Here is an 8,200-nt window from a genome sequence, read left to right on the forward strand (position 1 = left end):
GGGTTTTTATTATTAACTGGTGCTCTGAGGCAGTGGGAGGTAAATTTGGGGTCGGCCACAAAGGATTTAGATTCCCAGCTCTGATTCACAGTGAAGGGGATCAGAGGATAACATCTCTCTGTGTTACTCTTAAAATCCACCTCTTAGAGCCAATTTTAAACACATTGATCTGAGGGATGAATTCATGGGACTAATTGCAAGCCAACACAAGGATCACCATTTATCTTTAAGCATAAGGAAGGAGTGACGAGACCTGAAAAGTTGAATCAAAGACTTGTTTCTCCACTTATTTCTAACCTAGGGCAAGCTCATCAGAAAATATTTATAACCCAATATGATGTAAAATAGCACCAGTGTTTAGGACTTTCAAACAGTGCTATTTGGTTATAAAAAAATAATCACAGTTTTCTAGTTTCCATATTGTTTTCCAATCCTTGTTCAGTTCTTTGTAAAACAGAATGGATTTTTTTCCCCAGTAGTTATAATCTCTTGGTTTCTAGATGCCCAAATGAGCAAAGAGAATAATTACCAGTGATGAGTGTGTGTTAGTTAACTTGACTAAACAGCATCTACGCCTGGCAACCGGATATATACGGCTTTTCAAAGAACAGTCTTTGAGTCTCCTCTATTCCCTTCATGGACATGAGTGATCATGAAGCCAGAAGGATAGCCACATAGTTGAGGTCTCAAAAATCCCAAATACGTAACATGCTAATCTTCAGTGATAGACATTTATCCAGCATTACCAATGACTTTGGGGGGCCTATTTAGGTAGTAAAATAGTGATATTAACACTCTCCTTTGAGTAATTTGTAAACCGATTATGAACCCCCTAAAGTTCCCAGGGCTGTCAACACAACCCAAAATGACCTTCTTTGTGAGCTGGCTTGACCTTTTTTGTTCCTTTAGGGTTTTTTTCCTTCTAAGTGCTTTAAGTCAGATTCAGTATCTCAGTTATCTAGAGGAATAATTATCAGAGGCAATGGGGACTTTAAGGAAACCAAGATTCAATGTTACAACTCAGCGGTGTTGGGGATGGGAAGTCTGAGAAATAAGCTGGCTGTCCAGACACTCTCCTTCTTTGCCTGCTGCCCCTGGTTCTTCTTCTTTTTTTTTTTTTTAAGAACACACCTGCAGCATATGGAGGTTCCCAGGCTAGGGGTTGAATCTGCAGCTGCCGGCCTACACCACAGCCACAGTAACATGGGATCCAAGCCACATCTGCAACTTACACCACAGTTTGTATCGGTGCCAGATCCTTAACCCACTGAGCAAAGCCAGGGATCGAACGCGAGTCCTCAGGTCAGGTTCTTAACCCACTGAGTCACAACGGGAACTCCACGCCACTGGTTGTTAAATAAAGCTCTTCTCCATGTGAAATGTAACCCAGAGCAGTGACTGCCCCCCTGAGGGAGAGTGAGGATCACAGCCTGGGGCAAGCCTTTGGACATCCCGGTGGTCACACACAGCCGGAGTTAAGCATCGCTGTCAGAACAGAGGCAATGGAAACCCAGGCTCTCTTGGCAGGCACCAAGAGGCAAAGGTGTGTGATGTGGGAGGTGACACTTTGTCCCAGCTCTGTTTAGGTTCTGCGGGACCAAGAGGATGACAGCGGGGTAACCAGAGGTCCCTCCATGGAACCCCTCAGCCTTTGTCATTACCACTTTGAGTTCATCCCACCTGCAGGTAGGGCTCTGATAGACCAATGAGGTGGCAGGGGTGGGGGGTGGTCTGTTCTCTCCAGGAGCAGCAGGGCTGCAGTTGGTGGTCCAGCCCCACCCTCCTCTTCCTCGTCCAGTCCTGGCCTTAAGAAAGCAGGGGGTGGAGTTCCCGTTGTGGTGCAGTGGTTAGCGAATCCAACCAGGAACCATGAGGTTGCAGGTTTGGCCCCTGCCCTTGGCTCAGTGGGTTAGGGATCCAGCATTGCCATGAGCTGTGGTGTAGGTCGCAGACGCGGCTTGGATCCCACGTTGCTGTGGCTCTGGCTTAGACCGGCGGCTACAGCTCCGATTAGACCCCTAGACTGGGAACCTCCATATGCCACGGGAGCAGCCCCAGAAAAAGCCAAAAAGACAAAAAATAGAAAAAAGAAAAGAAGGAAAGCAGGGGGTATGCAGCTGGGAAGAAGGAGAGGGAACACTGGGTCCAAGCTTCCAGTGTTTTCATTCTCCATGGGAATACAGCCTCCCTCTTAAACACCAGGCTCTAGACATCCCACTGGAGCCAGGTGCACAGCCCCATTTCCTGTGCCCTCCTGCTTTTCCTTTAAGCGCCAGGAGGCCAAGTTCTCTTCATATGAATCTTGTGCCCCTGATGGTAATTGTTGATTTGGGGCCAAGGGACAGAGGACAGCTGCTCTGGGAGATTTGTCCCTGAGAAAGGAGATCTCTCCTAAGGGACTTGCGTTATATCATGAGCTTCAGGAAAGAGGAAACCTCTCCTGAGGAAATGATGGATTTTTTTTTTTCTAGTGGGTTAAATAATGCCTTCAACAATGATAGTTGAAGTGCAGGCTAACCCTTAGGGTACCGGGAGAGAGAAAGTCAACATAAGAACTTAGTGATTTTGTGGAGTTCCCGTCGTGGCGCAGTGGTTAACGAATCCGACTAGGAACCATGAGGTTGCGGGTTCGGTCCCTGCCCTTGCTCAGTGGGTTAACGATCCGGCGTTGTCGTGAGCTGTGGTGTAGGTTGCAGACACGGCTGGGATCCCGAGTTGATGTGGCTCTGGTGTAGGCCGGTGGCTACAGCTCCGATTGGACCCCTAGCCTGGGAACCTCCATATGCCGAGGGAGCAGCCCAAGAAATAGCAACAACAACAAAAAAAAAGACAAAAGACAAAAAAAAAAAAAGAACTTAGTGATTTTGTGATGTTCAACAGAAGCTGTAACTTCTAGTCCCGAACATCAGGGCAAAGATGGCAAATCTGACTGCTGACCTGAGTGTCTGAGTGTTTCAAGGCCCCAAGTGTTGGGTTGAAGTTTGGGGCTTTTACCAAATATTTGTATTATTTACTCACAGAGGCTTCCTTGGGTACCTAAAGCACTAAATCCCAGTGCTCTGAGCTTAACCAAAATAATCATGAAATACTCCTTCAAAAGTGTCTCTTCTTTTCATACACTCTGGACACGCCTTTGCTGGCCTTTCTCTGAGACAAAAGAGCAACAGCTGAAGGTTCTGAAAGATCCAGCCTGATTTAAGCCCCAGTCGATACCAACACCCTTATCAGGGTGAACTCTGGGCATTTAGGTAAAAAAAATATCTAGAGTGTATCTAGGAGGCGAGATACACTAACTGGACACTTGAATTTCATTCACTGATTCTCAGGCAGGATCTTAAGGACCAGACAGGCCCATTACAGCATAGCTGCTGCCTGCTCAGGGTCTGTGGCATCGAGTTTCAAGTCCTTCCCAGAGTCCACTGGTGGCCTAGCAGTTTAGGATCGAAGGAAGGTAAGGTCCCTCCCACTTAGTTTGCCTCAGTTGGAGCAGGAGTTTAAATTCCAGTGTTTTCCTTTGGCGATGTCATCGTGGATGTTTCTTCTTGGAGCTGGCAGCTCTCATTCATTCCTCCAATAGCAAAGGCCTCTGTGTTACATCAAACACCACCTCCAATTCTGCACCTCACTCTTGGAAAAGCTGCCAGCAACTCAGAGACCTGCTCATCCGCCGTAAGACATTTCCAGTGATCCAATTTAAACATCCATAAAACCAAATTAAATGGCCTTCATCTTCTCTTACAGGAATTGGTCTTAGGGTTGTTTCAAAAACTGAAGAGGACATGAAGTTGGACAATTCTCTACAGTAATTTATGCCGTAAAATGTATATATTGTAGCCTTGACTGTAAATGCTGTATTTATTAAGGTTTGATACCCTTTTTGTTTTTGTCTAGTTATTCACTCTTAAAAGAGCTGAAGTTCACTTGGGGCTTCTTGTTAGGGCATTTGGATGTGGTTAGAAAGTCCAGGATCTTTGTTAATAGTCACTATTTTAATCCTAATGGTCATATAACAACCTATTAAGCATCACCATTCTAAGCCCTACCCCTGATGAAAACATGTGCTCTTCTCTGTCTTTAAGAATGTGATGGGAGTTCCCCTTGTGGCTCAGCAGATAACGAACCTGACTAACATCCATGAGGACAAGGCTTCGATCCCTAGCCTTGCTCAGTGGGTTAAGGATCCGGTGTTGCCGTGAGCTATGGTGTAGGTCACAGATGCAGCTTGGATCCTGTGTTGCTGTGGCTGTGGTGTAGGCCGGCGGCTGCATCTCTGATTCAACTCCTAGCCTGGGAACCTCCATATGCTGCGGGTATGGCCCTAAAAAAAAAAAGAAAAGAAAAGAAAAAAGAAAAAGAAAAAAAAAATTGATAAAAATCTTCACCTAAGGAATTAATAAAGAACAGTGTCTTGAGTAAGTAAGGAACACTTCCTCCAGCTCTTCTCAAAATTCGTGAACACTTTTTCCCAGGAAATTCCAGTGGATTCTCGCAAAGCAGCCCAGAGCTTTTCCTCCCACAGAGAGGTCTCACCTCCCAGGCTGCTTCTAGAACACCTGCGTGCCTGGAAGCCTCAGGTTGCTCAGATCTACTTAAGGAAGTATGAGTGTGAAATCTCCCTCCCCTCTTTCCCTCTCATGTTACTAAAAAAAAAGTTGCTCCCACACAGCTGTATGTATCATATTGCAAATAAAAGTCCGGATTCAAATTGTGAATAATTCAGTAGTGAATTATTTGGGGAAGATATTAGGAAGGCATAGAGAGATACCACTAGTTTTAAGGATTTGTCTGTGGGATCTTTTCTTTTGTCTAAGTTTAAATTTTTATGTACAAGGATGATGGAATCATTGACCATTTCTTTGACTGTTTGGAGATTTTACTGTGTCTCTAAGTCAGAGGAAACTTACTGTGTCTCTAAGTCAGAGGAAACTTACTGTGTCTCTAAGTCACAGTTTTTCCAATGTGCAAGCCCCTTACTGTACTGTAACAGAATGAGCCTTAAGGATTTATAAGAATAAGCACTTTTATATTTGAAGGTAAATACTCATGCATCAGTGAAATTACCTTTTTAATGTCTTAATAAACCTTGAAATCAATACCACTCTGTCTCAAAAACATCCTCCTGTCTCTTCCTAGAACAACTTCTGAGTAAAATGATCTTTCTTAGAGTTCCTGCTATGGCACAGTGGGTTAAAGGATCCAATATTGCCATAGCTGCCATATAGGTCGCAGCTGCAGCTTGAATTCAGTCCCTGGCCTGGGAACTTACATTTGCCTAGTGTATAGCCATTAAAAAGAAATGTCCTTTCTCTTGTGTTTCAGTATTGTGTTTTAAATATAATCAACTCTAGTTATGAACTTTCTTTTCCTCTGCAAAAGCATGAATCCACCTGAACTAGGAGAATGGATGCCAGCATTTTAAAGAAAGGGGCACCAATTAAGAATGCTCTTGGCAAGAAAGGTTAAGTGACACTTCAGAGCGAAAAAGAAATAATGGGACCCGTGAAAGAGCCTGGAATAACCTTGCTAAGAGAGTTTTTGATTTTTGTTTATTGTTTGTTTTCATGTCAGAGCTTTGTTTATTGTAAAGCAATGCATTAGTGGAAGCTATCACACTGTGACATAGTTCGAATACAAACAGCAGACAAACATTGAAAATATTCAATGCTAAAACATACTTAAGCCTACATTCCTTTTCTCCTTTTCTTTTTTGAAATTTATTTTCAATCAAATGAGTAATACAAGACTACGATCTTTATTAACGTCTGCAATACAAGTAGACAAATACCCCTATTGATTCCCACCCAGTTCCACCCACAGGGCTGCTCTAGTCAGCTGGCTGTACTTGTCTGTATCTGTGTTATTTGTGTGTTTGTGTGTATGCGCACATTTACCTGAATAGGGTCCTGCTGCACACAATGTTCTGTGTTCTGAAACTCACTCTTGCCACTTAACAGTAAGTCTTGGACAGTCTTCAAGATCACTACATGGGGAGTTCCCATTGTGGCTCAGTGGGTTATGAACCTGACTAGTATCTGTGAGGATGCAGGTTCAATCCCTGGCCTCCCTCTGTGGGTTAAGGATCCAGTGTTGCCATAAGCTGCAGTGTAGGTCACAGATGCAGCCTGGATCTGGCATGGCTGTGGCATAGGCTGGCAGCTGTTATTCCAATTCAGCCCCTAACCTGGTTAACTTCCACATGCACAGGTGCAGCCCTAAAAAGAAAAAAAAAAAATTGGTACCTAAAGATCTACTTCCTTGTTTGGATCCTCTGTACAATATTTCCAGAGTATGGTCTACCAGAGTTTATTTAACATCCTCTATTGATGGATCTTTAGTATGACTCATTAATTTTTAAAAATTGAGATGTTATTATATACAGTGGAATATTACTCAGCTGTAAAAAAGAATGAAACACAGCCATTTGCAACAACATGAATGCAAGTAGAAATTATCATACCAAGTGAAGTTAGACAGAGAAAGACAAATATCTTACAATATCACCTATATGTGGAATATCTTAAAAGGATACAAGTGAACTTATTTGCAGAATAGAAATAAACTCACAGACTTTGAAAAGAAACTTACTATTGCCCAAGGGGACAGGTGGTGGGGAGAGGGATGGATTGGGAGGTTGGGATTGGCATATGTACACTGAGGTATATGGAATGATTGGTCAATGGAGACCTGCTGTTTAGCACGGAGTACTCTATGCAGTATTCTGTGATGGTCTGTAAGGGAAAAGAATCTGAAAAAGAAAAGAAATGAGATGTAATTCATAGACCAGCATATTCACCCTTTTAGTGTCTATACTTCATTGCCTTTGTGTATATTCACAAGGATGGTCAACCATTACGTTACCTAAGTTCAGAACGTTTTCATCACCCCAAACAGAATCCATTCTTACTAGTAGTTATTCCCCAGTCACCCTTCCCTCAGCCCTGGGCCACCACTAATCTATTTTCTGTCTCTAAGGCTATTTTGGACATTTCTTACAGATAGATTCTTACATGGCCTTTAGGTTTGGCTTCTTTTATTTAGCATAACGTTTTCAAGATTCTTCCGTGTTGTAGCATGCATCAACACTCCATTCTTTTTTATGCCTGAATAATTTTTTTACATTTTTTATTCATGATTTTTTTCCATCATAGCTGGTTTACAGTGTTCTGTCAATTTCTACTGTACAGCAAAGTGACCCAGTCACACATATATTTACATTCTTTTTCTCGCATCCTCCTCCATCATGTTCCATCATAAGTGACTAGATACAGTTCCCTCTGCTATACAACAGGATCTCATTGCTTATCCACTCCAAAGGCAATAGTTTGCATCTGTTAACCCCGATTCCCAGTCCATCCCTCTCCTTCCCCCTCCTCCTTGGCAACTACAAGTCTGTTCTCCAAGTCTATGATTTTCTTTTCTGTGGAAAGCTTCATTTGTGCCATATATTAGATTCCAGATATAAGTGATAACATGGTGTTTGCCTTTATCTGACGTATTTCACTTAGTATGAGAGTCTCTAGCTGCATCCATGTTGCTTCAAATGGCATTATTTTGTTCTTTTTATGGCAGAGTAGTGTTCCATTGTGTATATATACCACATCTTCTTAATCTGTTCATCTCTTGATAGACATATAGGTTGTTTCCATGTCTTGTCTAGTTTGAATAGTGCTGCAATGAATATATGGGTGCATGTATCTTTTTCAAGGAAAGTTTTATCTGGATATGTGCCCAAGAGTGGGATTGCTGGGTCATATGGTAGTTCTATATTTAGTTTTCTGAGGAACCTCCATACTGTTTTCCATAGTGATTGTACCAATTTACATTCCCACCAACAGTGTAGGAGGGTTCCCTTTTCTCCACACCCTCTCCAGCATTTGTTATTTGTTGACTTGTTAATGATGGCCATTCTGACAGGTGTGAGGTGGTACCTCATTGTAGTTTTTATTTTGTTTGTTTGTTTTGTATTTTTGCCATTTTCTTGGGCCACTCCCACAGCATATGGAGGTTCCCAGGCTAGGGGTCCAATCGGAGCTATAGCTGCCGGCCTACACCACAGCCACAGTGACACGGGATTGGAGCCGCGTCTGCAACCTACACCACAGCTCACAGCAACGCCGGATCCCCAACCCACTGAGCAAGGCCAGGGATCGAACCTGCAACCTCATGGTTCCTAGTCAGATTCATTAACCACTGAGCCACA

At 43.1% G+C, this 8,200-nt stretch overlaps 1 protein-coding gene across 1 annotated transcript in view; it reads left to right on the plus strand.

Annotated features, from left to right (window-relative positions):
* Positions 1-4,109, plus strand: part of AFF3 (ALF transcription elongation factor 3) — a 598,632-nt gene extending 594,523 nt beyond the window's left edge. Inside the window, exon 27 of the transcript XR_007135070.1 lies at positions 4,080-4,109. The gene's annotated coding sequence lies outside the window, so the exon portion shown is untranslated. The remainder of the gene's footprint in view (positions 1-4,079) is intronic.
* The last annotated feature ends 4,091 nt before the right edge of the window (positions 4,110-8,200 follow it).

Source organism: Phacochoerus africanus, chromosome 5 (genome assembly GCF_016906955.1).
Source record: "Phacochoerus africanus isolate WHEZ1 chromosome 5, ROS_Pafr_v1, whole genome shotgun sequence".
NCBI classification, from domain to species: domain Eukaryota; kingdom Metazoa; phylum Chordata; class Mammalia; order Artiodactyla; family Suidae; genus Phacochoerus; species Phacochoerus africanus.